The sequence below is a fragment of the Hemicordylus capensis genome, chromosome 4 (genome assembly GCF_027244095.1).
Source record: "Hemicordylus capensis ecotype Gifberg chromosome 4, rHemCap1.1.pri, whole genome shotgun sequence".
Taxonomy (NCBI): domain Eukaryota; kingdom Metazoa; phylum Chordata; class Lepidosauria; order Squamata; family Cordylidae; genus Hemicordylus; species Hemicordylus capensis.
The window spans coordinates 103,969,068-103,989,470 of record NC_069660.1 but is presented as its reverse complement, the minus strand read 5'-3'; the positions used below and the strand labels follow the sequence as shown (position 1 = coordinate 103,989,470).

Genomic DNA, 20,403 nt, shown 5'->3' with positions numbered 1-20,403 from the left:
TGTGGATAGATAGACAGACAGACAGACAGATAGATAGATAGATACAGTAGATAGTAGTACAGTCATCCCCTGCCAACCATGGTTTTACCAACTGTGATTTTTAAGTATATGTGAATAGGAAATTGTGACAGGTCTTGCCAACCATGATCTGAGTATCCTCAGCTGGCAAGGTTTTTTTTAGTGATTGGAGGGTGGGTTTCAGCAATTTTTGTGGTTTTAGAGGTTCAATCTGCTCATTTCTCTTGGTGACCCTTGCTGTCCCTTGTCAATTTAAAATGCCTTTGCGTGATTTTGGGGGGTTCAAGACATTTCCAGAGGTTTGATTTGCTCATTCTACTTGATGACTCCTCGAGATATTACAGGATTTTTTTTTTAAATTATTTGCATTTTTTTATTTTTTCCTTTATTTTTAGGTCTTTTTGCGGTTGTGGTTCCCCTAAACTCCAGTTTCCTATAGACTTCAATGCCTCGCCAACCATAAAACTGCCAACAGTGAGGTTTTGCCAGAACAGAACCCTAGCAGTTGGTGAGGGATGACGGTAGTAGCAGCAGCAGTATAAAACTAGTAGAGTCCTAGTCCAAGACTCTTCCTACTAAATCACACTGGTTCCCTTTTCTCTCCCTGCCTCCCTCTTGATGCTTGTTGTACTTCTCTTATATGCATCTGTTTCCTTTTCAGACATTTCAACACCCTGAAGCAAAAACACATTCACTAGCAGAAACTTTGTGTTGCATTCGAATCAGTTACTGGGAACACGGAGCCAATTTCAGCTTCGTAGTCCAAACTCAAAATGATGCTCCCTGCTCTGAATCTGCAGGCTGTTGACTTTGGTTTTTGGTTTGGTTTTGGACACACAGAGATAGGTTGCTGGTGACAGCAAAAGGTTGGCTTTCTTCTGAAATCTGCTCATGATAAGGTTGGCCTTAGCCTTGCCTCTCCCCTTCTCTTATCTCTATCCAGGGCTTTATCCATAAGAATCAATTGCCAGGGTGAAAAGCAGAATATCAATATGAAGGTTGAGGGGAGGGGGAAGTAAAAATGTCACTGGTCTATGCAATCCATTTTGCAGTACCACTTGGTTGTATATTGACAGGCATGCCAGCTAAAGTTGGGTCACATACTTCTAGTAGAAGATCTGTCACTTTTGAAAGTATCTATATAATGCATTAGTCCTTAAATTTACTACCCGTGCAAACTTCTCCCCCCCCCCATGTTGTTCTGAATCTCTTCTTCAGGTAATCATAGGTAAATGCTGCATAACTTTCTTTTATTTTGTTCCTTCTTCCATCTGCTATTGTCTCATCTTAGCTTTTGGATACCTTTGTACTCTTTAATGTCTTTGGGAACCTCAAGATACCACAGACAGTTATTTGCTAGTTGAAATCTCTTCTCTAAAGATGTGGCTCACTGCCTTTTATGCATATTGGTGCCTAGTTTTTTCAGTCTTCTCATTTTCTAAGCTGGTGAGATCAGTAGAACATTTTGAGTAATTAATCACAGTATTTGTCTGCTCAAGATCTGCTTTGTAGTTCTTGCCACGCATGTGATGTTGTACTTGGTTTCATAAAGAACATTTGCATTATTTCTCAAGATATTTCAGTGTGACCAGTATCTTGAAAAATGCCATGTCTTTAAACTACTTGTAAAACTACAAACAAATCATCATATTTCTCAGTCTTTCCTACAGTGGAGATGAATGCAGCTCTTTAATTTTGTCAAGTGAAGGTACATCATGTGTGAGGAAACAAGCTGTTCTAAACATGTAAGCAGTTACCAAGGCAGGACAGTAACTAACTGTTCATTGCATTCAGTACAATCATTTATTCATTAAGGTTGCTTAAATAAGAAAGCATTCTCCTAATGTAGGTATGGAGAAAAATGAATGAGATTATATTTTCACTGATCTCCAGTATTGCAGATTCTGTATGTGCATAAACTATTGTGCTCTATTTTATTTATATACTAAGTACAGGATTTTACAAATCCCATCTTCAAATATTGGAAGGGCTGTCACATGGAAAAGAAATAAACTTGCACAAGACAGACTATTCCACTTTTCTGAACAGAAGCTGTACAACTGTATGTCAAGGATGTTGTCACAGATTCCTGTCCTGAACAGGACTAGAAGACCTCCACTCTCGCTTCTAACTCTAAATTCTATGATTCTGGCAAAAATGGTGAATCTCACAAATAAAGCAGAAACATAGATCTTATTGGCGAATCATGCATTCATTTTATTACAGTTTTGTAAAGAGAAGTATAATGTGGATATAAACACAGTTGTTTCTCCTAGCATTTAGTAATTAAAATACATGCTCTGGCTTTTGTCTATTTTACAAAAGCCACAGCATGTATTTTCACTTCTTATCATCGGAACACTATGCCTCTGTTAATGCAGCATAACATTGCAAATTTGCAATAGCTTTTTTAGCTTCAGCATCCTACTGCTGGTTCATTGTGATCAGCTAACACACTTCCTTTCACATTTACCACCGCCAAGTCAGGTCTCTCCCTCATTCTATAATTGTTCCTTTAATTTTCTCATCTTAATGCAAGTAGAAATTTACAGATGAGTTGGACTTCATCTTGTAGTTTTTGGCTGAATGTTTGAGCCTGCCCAGATTATTTTAAATTTTGATTCTCTCTTCTGAGGTGTTAGTATCTCCCCCAGCTTTGTGTTGCCTGCAGATCTGAGAAGCATCCCCTCTATGTTTGAACCCTTCAGGATTGTACAAAGCAAGCTTGATGAAGATAAGAAAGACTGGGTTTGGTCAGTGCCTCTATAGGAAGCTGCTGCAGTTCTACTGAAGAAAGGTGTAATATAAATGCCTTTAAAGGCATAATATAAATATATAGTATGTATTATTAGTAAATATTATTTACTAATAATATTTAATAAAACATTAATAAAACATTTATTGCTCTATCTGTGCAAATGGAAGTAGAATTGGCTGGAACTCTCAGGGCTACTGTGCAACCGGAGAAGCCAGCTATATTTATTAAGAGAAACGCTGATGTGGGTATTGTGATTTCTCATGATCTCTTCTCCTTCACCATCTGAAGATAATGTGAAAAGAGACCCTAGAGGGCGCCGCTTCCTAGCCCCTTTCCTTTTGCCTTCGTTGGCCAAGGATATTCCCACTTGCTACCCGAAGGCAGAGAAGGCGTCTGCGTCACTGTTCTTAGTGCGCCTGTCTGGGGAAATCCCACGCGCATGCGTATTAGCGCCCCCTCGCACAGCCTTGGCTCGGAGAGCGGGTGAGATTCAGAGGGGTTTAGTGCGAACGCGGCAAGTTCGTTGCTGGGGCGGGCGGAGCCTCGCCCTTGAGACTCGCTCTGGATCAGGTCCAGCAGCGAAGAGCCCCTTCCCTGTCTCGATTAAGGCTGGCGAGAGGAGAGGAAGAGTATGCAGGGCAGAGAGTGAGAACGCCGTGGACTGAACCCGTTTCCGTCGGGGGAGGCGTACATGGAAGCGGTGAGTGCGGGGGCGTCGTCGACCAAAAAGGTGTGTGTGTGGGGGGGCTCTTCTTCGCCGGCCTCGTGAAAAGTTGGCGGTGGGGACTTGAGGGACTCAAAGCGAGTTAGGCGGGGTTGGCTTGGAGAAGGGATCCTCAAGCTCTCCCTTCCCTCCCCAGCTACCCTGGGGGAAGCGGGGCAGTGGCCGGAGCCTCCTCAGAAGCCCAAAGGGGCGACCGTTTCCCTCGCTCACCCCGATTCCTCGCCATCCGGAGTAGTCCCCCCCCCCCTCGTTTCGGCTCTCCGCGCAGGCAGGCAGGCAGGCAGGGGTGAGGAGACGATAGTCTGATCCGGAGGAAGGAAGAGCGAGGTGATTGGTGGACGCGGTGCTGGGGCTCTCCGTGAGATGAGAAGTTAGCACCAGAAACAAAAACCCGCTTCCTTCCCTTGTGCATACTTGGTCTTGTCGACGCTCATACAAGTTGCCATTGCCCTTTGGTTATAAACGGCTCTACCAGAACAGCGTATGGCCGACATCCTGTTTACAGTACCGCGGGGGCGGCTTCAGTTCTGGTGAGGAGGGACCCCCCCCCCGCAACTTGTGTTGCTCAACTCTCGGAGATCCCGATCAGCAAACGGAGTAAGTCACTAATCAGAAGACCGGCGTTCCCTAAAGCACGAACCGACACGTTGTAGTCTTCAAAGAAAGATTCACAACCCTGAATCACTGACAGAATGGGTTCTGTAGAAAGTTGTTGTACCAGGAAGTTGCTTGTTTACAGTTCTGCGTACTGGGGGAATCGAGAGGGGAAGGGATCTTATCTAGGAGGAGGAGGAAAGAGGAACTGATGCGTGCACAGTTGCATTGCTGCAAAAGGGCACTGGGTTTGAGTGAAGGAAAAGTTCTGTGCCATACAGAAGGAATAGATCATCCAGGCAAAAGGACTTTAGTTTTGCTGTGAAAAATCTTACACGTGGCAAACTTCTCTACATTTCCCCTTTACAGGGGTGTAGTGAGACCCCCAGGGGCCCAGGGACAAAATCTTTGGTGGGGGGGCCCCTGTATTGCAGGTGCAAAGCGCATGGGTCCCAAGCCATGCCCCCTGTCTGACATCAGATGCAAGGAGCGGGGCAACAAACATCTCCCCCCCCCCACCCCGCAACCACCTTTGCCCCACCGCTACAGCTCCTTATCTTTGCCCTGGTGATGACAGTGGGCACTGTGGCTAGGCCGGGCTTCTCTGGCCGGCCTGCGTGCCCCTCTCTCTCTCGCTCTTCCTACATGCCTATCTCTCAGTTTGACTATGGACATCTCGTGCCTGTGACGTTATGGGCATGTAACTTTGAAAGTCGAACTGTGCAGGTGCACAGTTTGGCCGGCCTGTGAGAGAGAGAGAGAGAGGCAGGCATGCAGGCCGGCCAGAGAGGCCGGGCCCAGCCACAGAGCCCACCACTGCCACATGGGGGGCAAAGATAAGTGGCGGTGGGGCAGCAGGGCAAGGGTGGCGGCAGGGCAGGGGCGGTCTGCTTGGGGAGTTCCCGACCCTCTGGGCCCAGGGACATTTGTCCCTGCTTGTCCAATAGATGCTACACCCATGCCTCTTTACATTGTTTTATTAATGAATGTTGGTTTTCAGCTCTTCTGGGGAGTAACAATATGCCATTATAGAACACTGTAAAAGTTTAGCATGTATGCAATGTGTAAAGTGTCTTTTACCAGATGAAAATTAGTGGTTAGTCAAAGATAGTAATTACAAATGCTTGTGTTTAAATTTGTTGGATTGTCGTGTTAAATATACTGTGTGGCAATATGCTTTAGTGAAATATTTAGGATTTATGCTAAGGTATTATGAACAAGTGTGCAAGTATGTGTGCCTGTGTAACCTGCAAAATAAGATATTGCTTAAAAACCCAAATGATATAGTGCAATACTCTTGTTCTCTTTCTGGTATAAGGAGGGGTGTGTGTGTGTGTGTATGCAGGTTGTTACTTTGTTTCCAGAGATGCATGTTTGGTATCAAATCAGTGCTATTTATATGGATAGTAGGGCTGTCATCTAATTAGAAATCTAAGTTCATTTATTTATGTTTGCATATGAATAAAAACAATCATTCTGGAGCAAGAAGCATCCTTTGAGATCAGTGCAAATGTGTCTTGTTCAAAATGTCATTCTCTCCTGTGTGAGAGAGAAGGGGAAATGCTTCTTGTAAGATGATGGGTGCCACCTGCAGTTTTTAACTAGTTGTCTAACTAGGATTTTTTGGGAGCACCTTTTAATTTATTAAGTTCTGTTAATTGGTTTGATTTAAATATTGCAGCCGTAATGGATAGCAGGAGAGAAAAACTCGCTTATTCCCATTTCTTATCACTTTTATAATATTACAGTTCCAAGGAAGCTGGTGCTAAGAATTATTGATGCTAAAAAGGATATAGAGATTAGTGTATATAATGTTTCTTAATTCATATCTCTGTGTGTTTTTACTGACAGTAACATGTTAATACTTACTAGTTGGGGTGTGTGTGTGTGTGTGTGTACATGTGTATATATATTTGGTATTAGCTAGGATGTTGATAAATAGTGTATTGCCAGAGGAGTGTGCAGTAATCTGCATGGTGTAGTGGTTAGAGTGCTGGACTAGGACTGGGGAGACCCGAGTTCAAATCCCCATTCAGCCATGAGACTTGCTGGGTGACTCTGGGCCAGTCACTTCTCTCTCAGCCTAACCTACTTCACAGGGTTGTTGTGAGGAGAAACTCAAGTATGTAGTACACTGCTCTGGGCTTCTTGGAGGAAGAGCGGAATATAAATGTAATAATAATAATAATACTAATGTTCAAGTGATTACAATGCTCTTCTTCTTGAAGCTTCACTTCCAGTGTGTTAAAGACTGATTGATTAAGTGCCGACAAGTCAGTGTTGATTCTTAGCAACCACATAGATAGATTCTCTCCAGGATGATCTGTTTTCAACTTGGCCTTTCAGGTCTCTCAGTGGTGCATTCGTTGTTGTCATAATCGAGTCCAGTCACCTTGCTGCTGGTCGTCCTCTTCTTCTCTTTCATTCAACTTTTCCCAGCATTATGGACTTCTCAAGGAAGCTGGGTCTTTACATAATGTGTACGAAGTATGATAGTTTGAGCCTGATAATTTGTGCCTTGAGTGAAAATTCTGGTTTGATTTGTTCTATTATCCATTTGTTTGTTTACCTGGCTGTCCATGGTATCCTCTATAGCACCAAAGTTCAAAAGCGTCAATGCTTTTTCTATCTTGCTTCTTCAAAGTACAGCTTTCTCATCCATAGAGTGTCATGGGAAAAACCATTGTCCGAACGATTCTAATCATTGTAGGTGTAGACACGTCACAGCATCTAAATATCCTTTCCAAGGCCTTGATTGCAACCCTACAAAGTGATAGTCTGCGATGTTTTTCTTGACTGCTGGATCCTTTACTGTTGATGTTCGATCCTAAAAGGCAGAAGCTATCCACCACTTCAGTGTCTTCATTATCAATTCTGAGGCTGGTTGCTGTACCTGTTGTTATTAGTTTAGTCTTTTTTACATTTGGTCGTAGTCCCATTTTTTCCACTGTGTTCCTTGACTTCACTGTGCTCCAACGACTTAAGTCAAGGAGCACAGTGTTAAGGATAGGGCTGCTTATTTCTTACAGTGATAATTTGTTCTCAAATACCTCTTGAATTACTGTTAAACAACTGTAGGCGAGAAAGACAGATTGGACGAGATCTTTGGTGATATTGAGTAAAATGAAATTTAGTTGTTAGAATAGTGACAGAGTTGGAAACATTCCAGTCCTACCGAGTGACAGAGCCAGTTCTTTCAAACATATAGTATGTGGTCAGTACCTTTTTGATAGGTTGCACTAAAACTGAGTGGCTGTGGAGAATGCTGATTTCACTTGGATGTTGTTGTTACTTTGACCCCTTCTTTTTTAGTATTGTCTCAACTGTATTTTTGAGTGCTGGGAATTAGAGATTATTTATCATGGCTTTGCATGCTAGTCTGCTTCATGGTTTAATTGTTTTTGTTAATTTTGAAGGTGTGATGCATTTTGGCTCTGAATTTATTTTAAGAACTCATCCTTCTTGGAATTTTAGACTTTTGAATAAACATCATAGGATTATGAACTCAGGGGACTTAATGAGAGCAACCAGGCATTTCCTGGATAAACATAAGATATGGGGCTGCAATCAACTAAGCACAGTGCTTCCTTGCCAGGTACCAAAGATAAGTGGTTTAAAAGGAACTGTGCTTTACAATTTCCACTGAAGTTATTCTTGCCTACCCCCAAGTTTTAGAACATAGAATGGGCTAAGAATCTAAAACTGGCATTGCTCTAAGAAGCACTGGTTATGTGGTGGTGAGGGTGTTGTAAAAATAAAAAGCAACACAAATTATTGGGTATAGTAAATTGGTAATTAAACTAGTAACATGCAAGACAACATTCTGCTTGTTGGGTAAAAAGTAGGTCCCTTGGAGTTCAGTGGAGTTTGTTCCTGTGTAGGTGTGCATACACTTGCAGTCTCCGGTTGTAATATAATGAAATTCATTTCCCAAAGGAAATGGGGTAGTAAATATACTTCTTGTGTTGGTGCTGTGGATGACAATCATGATACATGTCTTGCCTAACTATTTAAAGCATATGTAATGTATAAATTGAAGAATTTCAATTACGAATTTCAGTAGATATGAACTGCACTGGGAATTATCTGATATAGAAGCTTCTTCTATATGGGAGATACTATGCATAAACTTTAAACAGTACAGGAAATAGCATCTTCACAAGGTAGGATGATACTTAGTAGAGCTGCAAATCTGTGCTGGACCTTGGTTTAAATTATGTAGATTTGTGTGTGAGAAGCATACTGAAAGATTCTACCTTGATCAATAGATTAGATTTGGAGTACTCTGGTCCTTTCATACAGTAAGGTGATTGTGCAGTAAAATATCAGAATATAATGCACAAAAGATGAAAGTAGCACATATGCATGTGTAGAAATCTATATGGATTTCTATGCATTTTTATCATAGTGCAAGCCTCTTCCTTCTTTGTTTCTTCCCTTCAAATGTAGTACACTAACTCTGACACATTGTAGCTCTGACACCTGTAATGTTTTAGCTTTAGATGGATCTTGTTCACAGCCTCACCAACCTTTTGGAGTTCTTTGAGAGTGTCAGCAAGTGTGTGGATAAGAGTGATCCAGTTGACATAGTATACCTGGACTTCCAAAAAGCTTTCGACAAAATTCCTCATCAAAGACTCCTGTGGAAACTTAGCAGTCATGGGATAAGCAGACAAGTACATGTATGCATTGTTAACTGGCTGAAGAACAGGAAACAGGATAGGGATAAGTGGAGAGTTTTCACAATAGAGGGAAGTAAAAAGTGGGGTTCCCCAGGGATCTGTACTGGGACCTGTGCTTTTTAATTTATTCATAAATGATCTAGAAGTAGGGGTAAGCAGTGAGGTGGCCAGATTTGCAGATGATACCAAACTATTTCGGGTAGTGAAATCCAAAACAGATTGTGAGGAGCTCCAAAAGAATCTCTCTGAACTAGGAGATTAGGCAACAAAATGGCAAATGCGGTTCACTGTTGGCAAGTGTAAAGTGATACACATTGGGATAAAAAACCCCAACTTCAAGTATACACTGATGGGATCTGAGCTGTTGGTGACTGACCAGGAGAAGGATCTTGGGGTCATGGTGGCCAGCTTGTTGAAAGTGTCGACTCAATGTGCGGCAGCTGTGAAATAGGCCCATTCCATGCAAGAGATAATTAGGAAGGGGATTGAAAATAAAGCTGCTAATATTATAATGCCCTTATACAAAACTATGGTGCGGCCACACCTGGACTATTGCATACAATTCTGGTCACCACATCTCAAAAAGGACATTGTAGAACTGGAAAAGGTGTAGAAGAGGGCAACCAAGCTGATCAGGGGCCTAGAGCACCTTTCTTATGAGGCAAGGCTACAACTGCACCTGGGGCTATTTAGTTTAGATTAGAAAACAGACGACTGCAGGGAGACATGATAGAGGTCTATGAAATCGTGCATGGTGTGGAGAAAGTGGATAGAGAGAAATTCTTCTCCCTCTCGCATCACACTAGAACCAGGGGTGATCCCATGAAATTGATTGCCGGGAAATGTAGGACCAGCAAACGGAAGTACTTTTTCACACAACGCATAATCCACTTGTGGAATTCTCTGCCACGAGATGTGGTGACAGCCAACAACCTGGATGGCTTTAAGAGGGGTTTGGATAACTTGATGGAGGAGAGGTCTTTCAATGGCTGCTAGTCGGAAGACTATAGGCCACCTCCAGCCTCAAAGGCAGGATGCCTCTGAGTACCAGTTGCAGGGGAGTAACAGGAGGAGGGAGGGCATGCCTTCAACTCCTGCCTGTAGGCTTCTAGTGGCATCTGGTGGGCCACTGTGTGAATGCTGGACTAGATGGGCCTTGGGCCTGATCCAGCCGGGCTGTTCTTATGTTCTTATGAAGCATCTGAGTAAGAAACCTAACTTATACTATAAGAGCATTTTCTATCCAGCCCCTGTGTCAGTAGATCTATCTCAGAACATTATATTGTATGAGGGTGAAGCGCTTCACTGGTAGTATCAGATTTCTGAATTGGCGAGTGTTGGAACCAGTACTTAAAAGTAAATGTCTGTAAAGGATTTTGTTAAATATGCATCATAATCAGGCAGACTTGTACAGTTAAAGAAATCTATGCTAGAAGAGTTCACAACCCCACATGGAATTCTGTACCTGTTTGTACTCATGCTCTGCTTCTAGTCTCTAAAGCAAAAGCTTGTACCTTGTTTTAAACTCTCCCACGTCCATCCATTCACCAGGCATCTTGGTGATGTTTATTAATCTTTTCCTAAAGAAATTTGACATTTGGCTTCTTGTAATAAATGTCTCAAAACAGGGCTATTTACAATTATTTCAAGGGTCTTGTGTGCACACTCTTTTAGGGAGGGGGAAACATATAGGATATACTGTAGTTCACTTTTTGCATATATGCACAGTTGTATAAACTCAATTTTACAACTTGAGCATTTATTTATAAAAAAATAAGTATCTGTTCAAAGAGGAAGTAATGGAGGAAATAAATGAAAACTAGAACTTGGAGAGGTAGGATTTAGGAAGAGAGAACATGCAGAGAAAGCTATAACATTGCTAAACCTGGTTCTACCAGTATAATGTGCTGAACATAAAGGAGATTGAGATGGGATGGCACAGGGCGTGGCATTTGCAAACTTGCTAGGATCCCTTCAATGCTTCACTATATCAAAAAGATTTTGGGATTTTTTTGGAGGGGACAGGGTTCTTTTTAAAAATACCTCTACAAACATAAAAGCTGGGAAGTCTAACCTGAAAATATGTCAGCAGAATTTATATTCTAAGAAGTTTCCTGCCTTAAGACACTGTTTATGTGTCTTGAGTTAATATACACACATGCACAGAGAACAAGATTTTTTTTTTGCTGGAGACTTTCAGTTGATCAATTACACTAGACTTTGGCAGCCATACTTTTCTTAATTTTGTTTGTTCAAGTCTTTATTTGTTATTCCTAGCTGTATGCCATTGCACCAATTAAAACAACAATCGGCCAAACTGGGTCACGTTATTGCTCTGAGGTTACTTCAAGGCATTTCTATGTGACATTAGTTCAAACCCCTACAGGTGTAGCACTGTAAGATATTCCCCTTAGGGAATGGGACACCTGCATGCAGAAGGTTCTACGTTCCCTCCCTGGCATCTCCAGATATGGATGAAGGAGACTCCTGTTTGCAGCTTTGGAGAAGCCACTGCCACTGCCAGCCTGGTTAGATAATATTTGATACTATATATTACCACAAGCAAAAGAACATCTTCTGATAGGAGGCCATTAAAAAGAAAACCCACCTTGATTATAGTGTCTGAAATGTTCAAAATACTTAAGTCATGGAATAACCTTTTAAAACTTTCCTTTTTGCACAGTGCAATTATATGCAGATTCGGCCCAGCAACTATCTTAGACAGGTGACTAAGTGCCCTGTGCTCAAAGTTTTGCACTAATTCTTCTTGGAATAATTTAATCACAAGAAAAGCAAACACGCAGTAATGGTATTGCCTTGTAAAGTAACAGAATCCTTGCTTGTTACACATTGAGTCATTAATAGAAAGAAAAGCAGGTAAGTCCTGAAGCACACATCTGATTAACACTAATTCAACATTTAACAGTATTAAAAATAATGTTATTAAACTGTAAATGCACCACTTTTCAATACTCTTCTTAAAATTTTAGAACTATCATTAGCAGAATTAAATTATACGATCTCAACTCAATCTTACATAATTACGAACATAACACATTGCAGTGATCTTACAGTTCAGGGGGGTAAGTAAGTTAAACTTTATTTTGGTCGTAGACCAGCAATACAACAATATAATATAATATAATATAATATAATATAATATAATATAATATAATATAATATAATATAATAATATGATCCTGGAAATAATAAAACAGCAAATAACAGCAGTGTCAAAGAAGATTAGCAGATACGAAGCCAGAATTACACAACACAGGAAGAATCTCCAGTTCCAATCGAATCAGAGATGTTTCCACCAAAGCATAGAAGGAGAAACTACAAAAAAACATAGAAACACCAAATAAAGAAGAAACAGTACAATTCTGGGGGAAATTATGGGACAATCCAATAGACTATAATAAAAAATCAGGCTGGGTGAAAGAGGTCAAAAAATGTAACCAACAAATGCAAGATCTAATAATAACACCAGAATTAATAAGCGAAAGAGCAAAGAAAATTAAAAATTGGACTCCACTATGCAGGCGACGATGAACTGCATGGCTTTTGGCTTAAACACTTAACAAGCCTTCATAAACAACTATCAAAACAGTTCAATCACATTTTGCAAGGAGGTGATATTGAACAATGGCTAACAACTGGGAAAACTCATCTCATCATGAAAGACCCAGCAAAAGGTGCAGTTCCAAGTAATTATAGACCGATAACCTGCCTGGCAAACATGTTCAAATTATTAACTGGAATAATAGCAGATGAAGTGATGCAACACTTATTAACTAACAAACAGCTTCCAGTTGAACAGAAAGGAAATTGCCCGAACACCAGAGGCACAAAAGACCAGCTGCTGATTGACAAAATGATTTTAGAAAACTGCAAGAGAAGAAAATCCAATCTAAGTGTTGCATGGATTGACTACAAGAAAGCCTTCGATTCATTGCCTCACACATGGATACTAAAATGTTTAGAAACAACTGGTGTCTGCAAAAACATTCAGATATTTATTTAAAAAGCAATGAGCATGTGGAGTATACAGTTAACAATCAATGGCGAGGCACTTGGAGAGGTTAGCATTAGAAGAGGCATTTTCCAAGGGGACTCACTATCCCCTCTGTTGTTTGTAATCGCCATGACCCCACTTTCACAAATACTAAACAAAACAGGCCTCGGATACCAAACATCTAAAACATCAAGTAAAATCAACCATCTGCTGTACATGGACAACAATGTGAAGTTGTATGGAAAGCAGGGTGGATTTGATTTAAATCAAACTGATTTAAATCACGATTTAAATCACTAGCAGGGTGGATAAAAATAAAAAAATCTGATTTAAATCAAAAAAATCGGATTTTTTTTATTTAAATCGGATTTTTTTGATTTAAATTGGAATTTTTTGATTTTTATCCACCCTGCTAGTGATTTAAATCGTGATTTAAATCAGTTTGATTTAAATCAAATCCACCCTTATGGAAAGTCCCAGTCAGAAATCGAATCACTACTAAACACTGTCCGTATATTCAGTAGCGATATAGCAATGGAGTTTGGACTAGACAAATGTGCTGTAATAATAATGAACAGAGGAAAAATAACAAAAACAGAAGGAATAGAACTGCCCAATGGAAGCAAGATCAAGAACCTGGAAGAGAAAGAACATTACAAATACTTGGGCATTCTCCAGGCTGATAACATCGCACTCACTGAAGTTAAAAGAAAAATTGGAAGTGAATACCTCAGGAGAGTTAGAAAAATCCTCAAGTCCAAACTCAATGGCGGGAACAGCATACAAGCCATTAACACCTGGGCTATACCTGTTATCAGATACACTGCAGAATAATAGACTGGACCCAAGCAGAGCTAGAGACGCTAGATCGTAAAACCAGGAAAATCATGGCCATCAATCATGCTCTGCACCCCCGCAGTGATGTAGATGGGCTATATCTCCCTCGCATCTCAGGTGGAAGAGGAATGCTGCAAGTCCATCAAACCGTAGGAGGAGAAAAGAGGCCTTGAAGAATATATCAAGGACAGTGAAGAAGATGCACTTCAAATGGTCAATAACGAGAAACTATTCAACACCAATGAAACAAAGCAGGCCTACAAGAAAGAACAAGTCAAGAACTGAGCAGAAAAATGGAAAAATAAGCCACTGCATGGTCAATATTTGCACAATATAAGTGGAAAATCAGACATCACCAAGACCTGGCAATGGCTTAAGAATGGCAACTTGAAGAAAGAAACTGAGGGTTTAATACTGGCTGCACAAGAACAGGCACTAAGAACAAATGCAATAAGAGCAAAAGTAGAAAAGTCAACAACAAACAGCAAGTGCCACCTTTGTAAAGAATCAGATGAAACAGTGGACCACCTGATCAGCTGTTGTAAAAAGATCACACAGACTGACTACAAACAAAGGCATGACAAGGTAGCAGGGATGATACACTGGAACATCTGAAAAAAATACAAGCTACCTGTAGCCAAGAATTGGTGGGACCATAAAATTGAAAAGGTTGTAGAAAATGAAGATGCAAAAATATTATGGGACTTCCGACTACAAACAGACAAACATCTGCCACACAATATACCAGATATAACTGTAGTTGAGAAGAAAGAAAAACAAGTCAAAATAATCGACATAGCAATACCAGGGGATAGCAGAATAGAAGAAAAAGAAATAGAAAAAATAACAAAATACAAAGATCTACAAATTGAAATGTAAAGGCTGTGGCAGAAGAAGACAAAAATAATCCCAGTGGTAATTGGCGTCCTGGGTGCAGTTCCAAAACAACTTGAAGAGCACCTCAACACCATAGGGGCCACAGAAATCACCATCAGCCAATTACAAAAAGCAGCTTTACTGGGAGCAGCCTATATTCTGTGACGATATCTATAATAACAGCAGCAACATTGAAAATAAAATTCAGCCATCCCAGGTCCTTGGGAAGGACTCGATGTCTGGATAAAACAAACCAGTCAATAACACCTGTCTGACTGTGTAAACAACAACATAAGTATATAAATTCAGACTACATTTATACGCGTTTGGCATATTATATACCAACTAGTAAATGCAGGCCCGTTGAGTAACGGGCGCTAGTGAGTGCTCCGGGGCCCCCGGCCGCCATTCCCCCTCCCGCCGCCGCCAGCCTCTATGCCGCGGCCGGTCTCCCCGGCCGGGCAAGGGCCCCAAGCCGCCCGGCTTCGGCGGCGGCACCAGGCTTCGGCGGCGGTTTCGCCACCACCTCGGCCAGCTTCCCCCGCCGCCTCCTCCCCCCGCTCGGCTTCGGCGGTGCGGCCAGGCCGCGGCCATGGCTCCGCCGCCGCCTTGGCCCCGCCTTGGCCAGTGCTCCTCTCCGCCGCATACCTGGCTTCTTCGGGGCGGCCGCGTCTGGCTGCCCAAGATGTCCGCCGGGTCCTGGCGTTCGTTTGTCCCTTGCTCTGTTCTGGGCATGCGCTGCGCGCATGTCCAAAACAGGCCAGGCACGAACGCACTCTTGGTGTCCGTCCACGGACGGACACCAAGCGTTTTATTAGAGAGGATATTTGGCCACAATATGAATAACATCCGAATTAAGATTAGTGAGCAAATAGTTTAAATAAAAATCATCTTCACAACCTGGAAAATTAATCAAAAGTGGGGCAATTAATTGGCGTCTTATATCTCTGTAATAATCACAATACAGAAGAACATGAGCAGTTGTTTTAACGTTACCAGATCCACAAGGGTGGGAAAAGTATTAATACCTGTATTATATTGAGACTTGCAGTAATCAATAAAGGGCTGCCACTCAATAAAAAAACCTTGGGTTTATTCTGTCTATCACACAAAATAACAAATTCTTGTCAGTTTAGTTGTGCTTTTTGCCATAATTTATCAATCTCTTCTTTCATAGCAGGAAATCTTGTATTCCTCCATCTTGGGGCAATGACTATTTTGGCATCTGCTAAATTTGATATTATAATGTGCTGCTAATGGATTAATATATTCTAACAGGGTTAAGAGTCACCTCAACTTCAGTCATTCTCTTTATGTTCATTATTATTGATCTCCAATACTTCTGCATTATAGAACAGTCCCTCCACATATGTTAAAAAATCAGCATTACTCTGTCCACATTTCCAACAATTAGCATTCCTACCTGACATAATCTTATTTACTCTTTTGGGAGTAAGCTACCAACACTACAATCTTTTATTTTTAATTTTTAAACCCATTCATACAAACACATATTACATCTGGCATTCTTTCTAAAAAGTTACTTCTATTCCTTTTCAGAAATATTTATCTCAAGCATTTTTCTCCCACATTAACAAAAACAACTCTTCCCCTGATTTATCTCTGTTTTTAGCATGATTTGATAGTTTTGTTAATTCCTTAGTGGTTTTATCATCACTAAACACTTTTTAAATGGGAAAAACTTGCTAATGGGGGGAAAGCCTGAAGTGCCTCTTTCAGGATTTCACACTTTATGGCTAACAATTTGTCCACAGAATGTGTTAATCTTGCATGAATTACTGATCTTCAAACTTTTGTGTACAAAATGAGACCACTTTGGTTAGCTTACGCAATTTTTAAGTTTCCACTTAAGTCCCTATTTTTTATGGAATTCCCCTTTACAATAAGTAGTATCTTGCCATTTTTAGATGACATAGCACTTTGCAGTGAGAGAGAACTAACAATCTGCAGAGCTTAATGTACAATCATACCCTTCTGCTGGTGGAGTTCTGTAAAATAGAACCAAATAAAGTTTTGTTAAAACCATAGGTTACATTGAAAATGTAGAAGTAGTGCAGCATAGCTGTGCTCTAGTTATTTTATCGCTAATTGAGAAGTTAGGTAATTATTCAGTACATTTCAGTGGTGGCGGCTGCTGCTTGAGACTGGGCGGGGTGCTAGGCAGGCAGGTGATAGGCAGAGCAACAAGTAGTGAGAGGTGGAGCCAGGACTAGTGGGGAGAATTTTGGGCAGCTGCGGAGGTGGAGCCAGGACTAGGCGGGTGCCTTAGCAATAACTGGCAAAGTGTAGATTTGTTGCTAATGAATGGGATAAAAAATATACACACGCACAAAAATCCCAGAAGAGATACAGAGAAATACGGAAAACATCAATTCTTCATAGTGGCCATTGTAATTAACACTAGGTGTCTGTGCACATGCAGAGGAAATTTGGGAACCTTCCAGAGCTAAAGATTTGACACAAACCCCACCTCTATGCCTTCTGTATTACTCCCCGCCTCTTTACCTTAGTCTCTTTTTGCCCGCCTGTCATTTTTTTTGTCTGTACATTTTGTGTTTGGCTTTTGCCTCCCCCACCCCGACTTCATTCAGCCTTTTGGCTTATGGCTGTGACTACTACTTTTAAACAGTGTGTTCCTTGTACTTTCTAATTCCCCACTTCAGATGGCCACCAGCAGTACCTTTCATGCCTGGGAGAAGCCCACCACACAGACCGCTACACTATTTGTGTGGCCCTTGCTAAACAGGCTCGCTGTGACTATACCTCACAGTTGCGTGCCCTTTTGTGGAAGAAAGCCTTGCTCGCCACTGGTACACTGGCTTTAGCAGCAGTTGGCGCTTCTGTTTGTGTGTTTGTTTGTTTTTTAGTTTAAGAAATTTCCCCCCAATTTTATTGAAACATAAAGCAAAAGAAAAAAATACAATGTCATGATATTTCTTTAAGCAAATACTAAAAAGAAAACATTTTAAATATATTAACAGTTCTAAGAAAATTCAACATTTGATTATGCCTGATCAACACTTGGTTTCGTAAAGCTGGGTACATAAAGCTTCATAAATCAAATCCGGACAATGGGAACAAATGATGTCCTTGTTGGATATTAAAGTTTATAAAGGGATCCCAAGTTGACATAAATGACTCGGCTAAGACTTCATTCATATAAGCTGAAACTTTAGAAATTGAGGCATAATCCCATAATTTCAAAAAACAATCATTTAAAGAGGGGACTTCAGAAACACGCCAATTATGAGCATATAAAATCCTGGCTGCAGTAATCATATATAAAGACAGCTCATTACATTTAGAAGGAATATAAGGTTTTGTCATACTTAAAAGAAAGATTTCTGGTAAAAAAGGAAATTTAATCTCTAGAATTTGTTCCATTTTCTCATGAATTTGCTTCCAATACAATTGAGCCTTATTACAAGTCCACCACATATGGAAAAATGATCCTGGTTGGTGATTACATTTCCAACAATTTTTTGAAAATGAATTATCTATCTTATCAATTATCAGGGGAGTCACGTACCATCTTAAAAAACATCTTATTTCTCTTAAGTTTTCTACCTTGTATTTGTAACTCTTTCCGTACTATCAAACTAATATGGACCTGTTGGAACCAAGGTGGTTGTTGAGATTCGAAATCTGACTTGCTCTGTGTTAAGTCCTGAATTAAACTTTGCAAAGTATATAAATTGTCTTTCCAAAATGTTCTACTTATAAGAAGATTTTATGAAGATTTACTTCTTCATAAAAGTAAACATTCAAAATTGATGCCAAAGGAGATAGTCTCGGACTTGTTCTTTTTTGGTATTTATCCCAAACACACAAAAGACTTTGTCTGATAGCATGTTGTTGTATCTCCAAATCTTTTCTCATACTGGTTACCCACAGAAAATTATGCAGTCCTCTGGAAAGACCAGAGCTCTCCATACTGGCAAAACGACCATAAGGGGTTGTAATCCAGTCGGAAATCCAGGTCAGGCAGCTAGCATAATAATAAAGCTTTAAATTAGGAACGGCTAGCCCACCTCTCTCTTTTAGATCCTGTATAACTTTAAATCAAATTTTAGGTATTTTGTAATTCCAAATAAATGAATTTAGCTGACTCTGCCACTTATTAAAAAATCTTGTCATCAATCTTTATAGGAATCATTTGGAAAAGAAAGTTCGTTCTTGGTAATATACCATATTTTACGGACTATAAGATGCTACGGACTATAAGACGCACCTTAATTTTAATCCAGTTTTTCAGAGTTTTAACATATTAAACTGTTAAAACATATAAGACGCTCCTGAATTTTGGTGGATATTTTTCGAGGAAAAAAGTGAGTCTTATAGTCCATAAAATACAGTATTCATTTCTATTGCAGAAATCCTACCAAGCCATGAAAGATCTGCCTGCCAAGCAGATCTTTATTATTCCATGTTAGTTTAATTCCCAAGTATTTAATTGGCTTTAATTTAATCTTTGAAATCCTGAAACATTATGAAAATGTTCCATTTCTGCCTTTATAATATTCCAGGTCAAAATCTGTGTTTCGTCATTATTAATCTTGTAACCAGAGACAGAACTGTACTTATGTATCTGTGTCATCAATGTGTCAAGAGTCTTTAACCTGAGTAATAGTAAGTAGGACATCATCCACTTACAATTTTATTTTATGTTCTTAGTTCCCCATATTAATACCTCGGATTAATTGCTCCTGTCGAATTTTAATTGCCAGGGGTTGTTCTAGAACGAGTATAAATAGCAGTGGGGAAAGCGGACATCCTTGTCTTGTACCTTTTACTTATAATGCAATTTTGAGAGAGAGACCCATTTACTATTATTTTGGCTGGTTGTTGGTAATATATACTACAAATCCAAAATAGAAAATTTGAACCACAATTCATTTTTTGGTGCTTCTGACTCAGGGAAGGCAGTTCTGCTCCTGCTGTGCACCGCTTTCTATGCCTGTTAGCTCAGTTATGAACTCTAGCATAGCTGAGGAAACTCACCCTGAAGGTGCTCCCCCCCGCCTGCCACTCTGGCAATCTCTGCTGCGGGGCCTTCTGGAACTGCATCTAAACTGCCCACACATCACTCTGTACCAATGGTGGTGGCCAAGAGAAGTATGGCAGAGCCCCTCCCCCCCCCCAGGAAAGGAAAAGTTCTGCTAAACACTCACAGCCCAAGCAAATTGTCTCGGCAGCCACCTTACCCTCCCTCAGGTTCCATCCCACTCACCGTTGAAGGAGCGCAGTGTGCCTGTCCCATCCCAACCCTGAACCTGACCAAGATAGTGAGCCAGACAGAAGCTCTGAGCCTGATCTGAGCCCATCTGTCTTGAGTACAAACCCCGTCGTAGGGGATGCGCCTCAGGCTATTGCACATCTCCACCTTATGGGAGGGAGTGTTTATTGAAGAGCTCCATCTGTTAGGAACACCGTCGAATGGACAATGTGTGGGTGGAGCCATGGGTGGCCCCTTACTGCCCTAGGTACTCCAGGTGCAATCATTGGTAGAAATGTGCACGGAACTGCAGAGCTGCAGTCCAGCACTGGGTTGGGGGTCCTTTTAAGGGCGGAGGGAGGGTGTATTTATTCCTCCTGCCACTTTTCTCCCTCCGGCGCGCCTTTTTTTGGTAGCAATTGGGGTGGCAGGATACCTCCCTGCCGCCCCTTCCCCCTCTTGGCTGCAAAAGGCTTCAGGAAGCCTTTTGTGTCATGTCTCCGCGACGTGCGCCCGGCCACACACGCGTGAGCATGTCGCGGAGACGTGACGCTTCCTGAAGCCTTTTGCGCGTGCACACATCACGTTCCTGAAACCTTTTGCAGCCTAGAGGGGGAGGGGGTGGCAGGGAGGTATCCTGCCGCCCCAATTGCTACCAAAAAA

General features: G+C 41.0%; 1 protein-coding gene across 7 annotated transcripts in view; it reads left to right on the top strand.

Annotated features, from left to right (window-relative positions):
- The window catches only part of JAK1 (Janus kinase 1), a 150,088-nt gene that overhangs the window by 53,179 nt on the left and 76,506 nt on the right, over nucleotides 1-20,403 (top strand). For 4 of the 7 annotated variants that reach the window (XM_053243924.1, XM_053243930.1, XM_053243923.1 and 1 more), the window contains exon 1: nucleotides 3,170-3,476. The exons of 1 other annotated variant lie outside the window; for it this stretch is intronic. The gene's annotated coding sequence lies outside the window, so the exon portion shown is untranslated. Of the gene's footprint in view, nucleotides 1-3,169; nucleotides 3,507-20,403 lie in introns of those variants that run through there. 2 more of the 7 variants (XM_053243928.1, XM_053243927.1) reach the window with 1 other exon arrangement.